Here is a 6,000-nt window from a genome sequence, read left to right on the forward strand (position 1 = left end):
GTCATTGCTCTCTCTCACCACCCCCATTATTGCGCTTTCCCAGCACCCCGTCATTGCTCTCCCAGCACCCCCATCATTGCTCTCTCCCAGCACCCCGTCATTGCTCTCTCCCAGCACACCATCATTGCTCTGTCTCAGCACCCCCGTCATTGCTCTGTCCCAGCACCCCGTCATTGCTCTGTCCCAGCACCTCCATCATTAGTCACTCCCAGCAACCCGTCATTGCTCTCTCCCAGCACACCATCATTGCTCTGTCCCAGCACCCCCGTCATTGCTCTGTCCCAGCACCCCGTCATTGCTCTGTCCCAGCACCTCCATCATTGGTCACTCCCAGCAACCCGTCATTGCTCTCTCCCAGCACTCCGTGATTGCTCTCTCCCAGCACACCATCATTGCTCTGTCCCAACACCCCCGTCATTGCTCTGTCCCAGCACCCCGTCATTGCTCTGTCCCAGCACCTCCATCATTGGTCACTCCCAGCAACCCGTCATTGCTCTCTCCCACCACCCCCATCATTGCGCTTTCCCAGCACCCCCGTCATTGCTCTCCCAGCACCCCCGTCATGGCTCTCTCCCAGCACCCCGTCATTGCTCTCTCCCAGCACACCATCATTGCTCTGTCCCAGCACCCCCGTCATTGCTCTGTCCTAACACCCCGTCATTGCTCTGTCCCAGCACCTCCATCATTGGTCACTTCCAGCAACCCGTCATTGCTCTCTCCCAGCACCTCCATCATTGCTCTCTCCCAGCACCCCAATCATTGCTCTCCCCAGCCCCACCATCCCCATCATCGCTCTCTCCAGCCCTATCACTGCTCTCTCCATCGCCAACATCCACATCATTGCTCTCCCCATCCCCATCATTGCTCTCTCCAGCCCCCCATCCCCATCATTGCTCTCCCCAGCCCCACCATCCCCATCATTGCTCTCCCCAGCTCCATCATTGCTCTCCCAAGCCCCATCATTGCTCTTCCCAGCTCCATCATTGCTCTCCCAAGCCCCATCATTGCTCTAACCAGCTCCATTATTGCTCTCTCCCAGCCCCATCATTGCTCTCCCCATTCCCATTATTGCTCTTCCCAGCTCCACCATCCCATCATTGCTCCCCCAGCCCAATCAGTCTCCTTATTGCTCTTCCCAGCCCCATCATTCCTCTCCCCTGCCCCATCAGCCCCATTATTGCTCTCCCCAGCCCCATTATTGCTCTCCCCAGCCCCACCATCCCATCATTGCTCTTCCCAGCCCCATCATTCCTCTCCCCAGCCCGATAAGCCCCATTATTGCTCTCTCCAGCGCCACCATCCCATCATTCCTCTGCCCATCCCCATCATTGCTCTCTCCAGCCCCCCATCCCCATCACTGCTCTCCCCAGCCCCACCATACCCACCATTACTCTCCCCAGCCCCATCATTGCTCTCCCCAGCTCCATCATTGCTCTCCCCATCCCCATCATTCCTCTCCCAGCACCATCAGCCCCATTATTGCTCTTCCCAGCCCCATCATTCCTCTCCCCAGCCCCATCATTGCTCTCCCAGCCCCACCATCCCATCATTGCTCTCCCCAGCCACATGAACCCCATTATTGCTCTTCTCAGCCCCATCATTACTCTCCCCAGCCCCATCAGCCCCATTATTGCTCTCCCCAGCCCCACCATCCCATCATTCCTCTCCTCAGCCCCATTATTGCTCTCCCCAGCCCCACCATCCCATCATTGCTCTCCCCCACCTCAGCTCGCTCCCCTGCAGCATCCTCCTGGTTGTCGGCAGTTTTCTTCCTGACCCTGGCGCGTGCTGCATGATGACGTCATCAAGCTTCGCGAGTCTGGGTCAGGGAGGAAGCAGAGGATGTTCTCTCCAGCTACGCTGCTATTCTTCTCCTGTCAGCAGTGGAGCTTCAGGGATCGCTCCCTGCCCACAGCATGCAAGGAGCCACTGCACCAGCGGCGGTATGTCTGCCCCTGGACTTCTATGGGGCCCCCACGGCTCACGGGCCCCATAGCAGTCACGTGGCCTGCCGCCATTGGCGGTACACCACTGGTACCAGTCTATCATTGTTAGTTCATTTACTGTGATATCTGTATTTCGTATGAAACCCTTTTCTCATGCACAGCACAGGAATCAATGGTGCTGTGTAAATAAATAATAATTTCAATAGTCCCAGATTCTAGAAAATTTTAATGGACATCCTATGTTTCGATAGACTGTTTTTTTCATATGGGATTATTGAATTAACTAGTGTAATCCATGATAAATTGCCAATCCAGCGCATTGCCAGTAGCTTCCTGGCCAAGAACAAAGTTTGTTGCAAAAATATCTTAATGTAATGATCCCAAATATCTTCATCTAGTACCCCACACAGATCAACTAGTTGATCACACTGGACTGGAATAGATATTAAGGAAGATAATAGAGAAGTCACCTCACTCCAAATCATATGTACAAAAGCTGGATCCAGGTAAGACACCGTAGACACTCCGAAGTGGAGGATCGCCCCATTCGGAACAGCTTAAGAGGAGTAAGATATGATTGGTGAATAACATAGAGTTGAATTATTTTGTTATTGGTGGCGGGGGAAACGAGAGTAGGAGAGCCCAGAATCCCTTTCCATTTCTCCTCTTGAATATTAGGAATTAAAAGTCCCCATCTACCCTTCTCTACCTGTGGATTTAAATCCAAACCTATTGATAGTAAATATGTATATAAGTTGGATATAAGACTTTGTGGGCCCTGAGATTTAAGAATACCTATTAAGGGAAATGTTGATATGAACCAATTCATATTTAGCATAGGTAAGTGGGTCTGAAGCACTGTTCTAAGCTGAAGATACCTAAAAAACTGGGACCTCGGGATCTGAAAATTAAGCTGAACCTGCTCAAATGACATTACTACATTTCCTTTGTAAATATCCTTCAATGAGCGGACATTACCAGCATTCTAGAAAAGGGCAGATGGATGTTCCATCAATGTCGAGAAGTACGGATTCCCCCATATCAGCATTTCAGCTATAACATGAGTGAAGCCCTCCTGATATTTAATCAATCTCCACACTGAACGAGCAAGTTTAAGTAAAGGTAACAACTTGGGTACGATAGATTTATTCATTTCCAAATAAACTAGCAAACAGTCAGTTCCAGCCACTTGTGCCAGATGATTCTCTGAAATTGGTAAATTAAAATCTGGCATACAACTACAAACTGCCTTAAGTTGACTTGCCAGATAGTATAGAAAAAAGTCTGGCAGTGCCGTCCCTCCCTTATTTTTTTGGTTCTAATGACCAAAAGCAAACTTCTCTAAGCAGGCTGAGAGGAAAGAACACTCTAGGGAATCAAAGGCCTTGGATGCGTCAAGCTAGGCAAAGTCCCAACTATTCTCTGGTATTAATGAACTATATTGGACTATGGACTGCACTCTTCTAATATTAATTGAAGTATTTTTACTGGGCATAAATCCAGTTTGATATGGTTGTATAATGAAGAGAATTACTTTACTAAGCCTCATAGCTAGGATTTTAGTGAATATTTTATAGTCTACATTTAATAATGAGATAGGGCAATAAGAAACACACTCTAAGGGATCTTTTCCTTCTTTTTTCAGAACAATTATATTAGAGTCATAAAAGGATTCAGGTAAAGAGTCATTCTGCAAGGCTTCAGTAAAAACTTCCAGGAGATGGGATACCAAGACATCTTGATATCTATAATATAATTCCAAAGGTAGACCATCCAGTCCAGGGGCCTTTCTTGAGGCCATGTCTGCCAAAGCCGCATTTATTTTCTCTAGGGTTATATCTGCATCTAGAAAAAATAGTTGAGAGGCATTTAGATTGGGAAATACAAGGTCTAATAAATATGAAAGGCAATCCGATTTATTGTGGGTACTTTTGGACCTATATATTGATTTGTAGTAATTATTAAAGCCATGAGGAATGTCTTCCGCAGAAGAAACCTCTTGGCCCTCTGGTGCCCCGATTTTAGGGATAGTATTGGTGTCATTATGCCTACGAACCATGAAGGCCAATAGCTTACTTGATTGATTTCTAAACTCAAAATATGATTGTCTAGTAAAAAATAATTTTCCCTTAGATTTAGAGTCTGCGTGTTGAATATATAATCTACGAGAACATAACCAATTTGCTCTGTTTTTCATTACAGGGATTTGAAATATAAGACTGTCCAGTTTCTTTTAGTGTAGATTCAATGTCATCATCCTCTTGGGAAGTTGTTCTTTTGATGTATGAGATAGTAGAGGAGAGCCAACCTAATGAAATGCCTTCAACGTGTCCCAAAACAAGTTAGCATCTTTTGGTACCGAATGTGCCTCTACAAAACTTCTAGTTGACCTGGAATCCTGTCATTTGGACCTATCCATTTTAACCAAAGAGGATTAAGCTTCCACGGAGACCTACCCAGTGTCTGATCCCATCTAATAGTTAGTATTACAGGACTATGGTCTGAAATTCCTTTAACCCCATGTTCCACATTTTCCACCTAGACCGCCATATTACTAGACTCAAATATGTAATCTAGTCTTGATAGTGTAAATCTAGTTGATGAATGTCAAAGAATATACATGATGCCTGGGTGGTGCAGTCTCCACAAATCTATTCAACCATTACCCTCCAAATAACTTGTCATATCATGAAGAGAGAATATTATCATTTGAGCGTTATCGTTCAACCGTATTCTGTCCATGTAATTATCTATAATTAAATTAAAGTCACCCATACACAAAATATGAGCATCCGTTTAATTTAGCGCAAAGTTTACTGCCTTTTGGACAATACTTAATTTACCAGGGGTGGATTGTAAATACATAACAATACATATTCTTTGGAGTTTATCATGGCATTTACAAAAACAAATCGCCCCTCTAGATCTCTGTGAGCGGTCTTAACCTTCCATCTGACAAGTTTGTGAATTAGAAGTGAGACCCTTCTGGAGCAACTCGTGTGGAAAGAATGTAACGACCAAGGCACCCATGGTTTGTTTAACCATCTGACTGAATCCTTAGTGAGGTGCGTTTCCACTAAAGCCAGAATATGTGGATGATAGCCTTTGATCTGTCAAAATACTTTAACCCTTTTACGAGGAGATTTAAGACCTCTTACAGTCCATGTCATACATTTCAATTGTGATGCCATGTACCTATTGATCAAAAAGAAAAAAAGCAGGGAAATGTCAAAGCGTTACAACCTGTATTCCAAGTGATTAAAGACCCAACATAACAAATCCGCTCTATCGACCCTATAGGATGACAAGACCTTCTTGTCAAATACACCATTTTAGTAGGCCAATAATAACCATGCTGCATAGTGATTAGTGTTGAGCGAGCATGCTCGACACTGCCCGGTACTCGCCCGAGCAGCTCACTACTTGGGATGTTCGGCGAGCACCGACCATTTTCGGGTTACTCGGGCGGGAGCTCGGGTCTCCGCCCTGCATGTTTGGCGCTCTTTACAGAGCCAATGAACATGCAGGGATTGCCAGCCAGTCACTGTAATGCCACAGCCATTTTGGTTGTGGGTATTACAGTGATTGGCTGGCCGCACAGCGTCACCTCGAGTATTTAAAACCGGGCGCCGTCATCTTGGACACAGTCGCTCCGGATCAGACAGTGTAGGGAGAGTGCTGCTGAGCTAGGGAGAGATTTATACAGCAAAATAGGTAGTGTAGGGTCTCTAAAGTCTGCAAAATCAAACAAACAGTCCTTCTGAGGACTAATATCCATCCCAGATATCAAGCAGGCAGGCTGTATAGGAGACGCAGTGGTTATACCAACAAACACTGCATTACAGTCCTGCGTGCTGCTGCTGTTCAAATTGCTAGACTTAGCCCCAGGTCTCAGGCACCAGGAAAAATCCTTTTTTTTTTCATCTAAATCCTCTTTTTTTTTTTTTTTTCCTCTGTCAGACTGTACAAATACCCGTCTCATTAACCTTTTGGTATTTCCCCCCACCAAAAAAAAATTGAGTGTGTCTGTGAGTGTTCAGACACAAATATATCT

Source organism: Phyllobates terribilis, unplaced genomic scaffold (genome assembly GCF_046119375.1).
Source record: "Phyllobates terribilis strain yellow unplaced genomic scaffold, ASM4611937v1 Scaffold_5__5_contigs__length_657084704, whole genome shotgun sequence".
Taxonomy (NCBI): Eukaryota; Metazoa; Chordata; class Amphibia; order Anura; family Dendrobatidae; genus Phyllobates; species Phyllobates terribilis.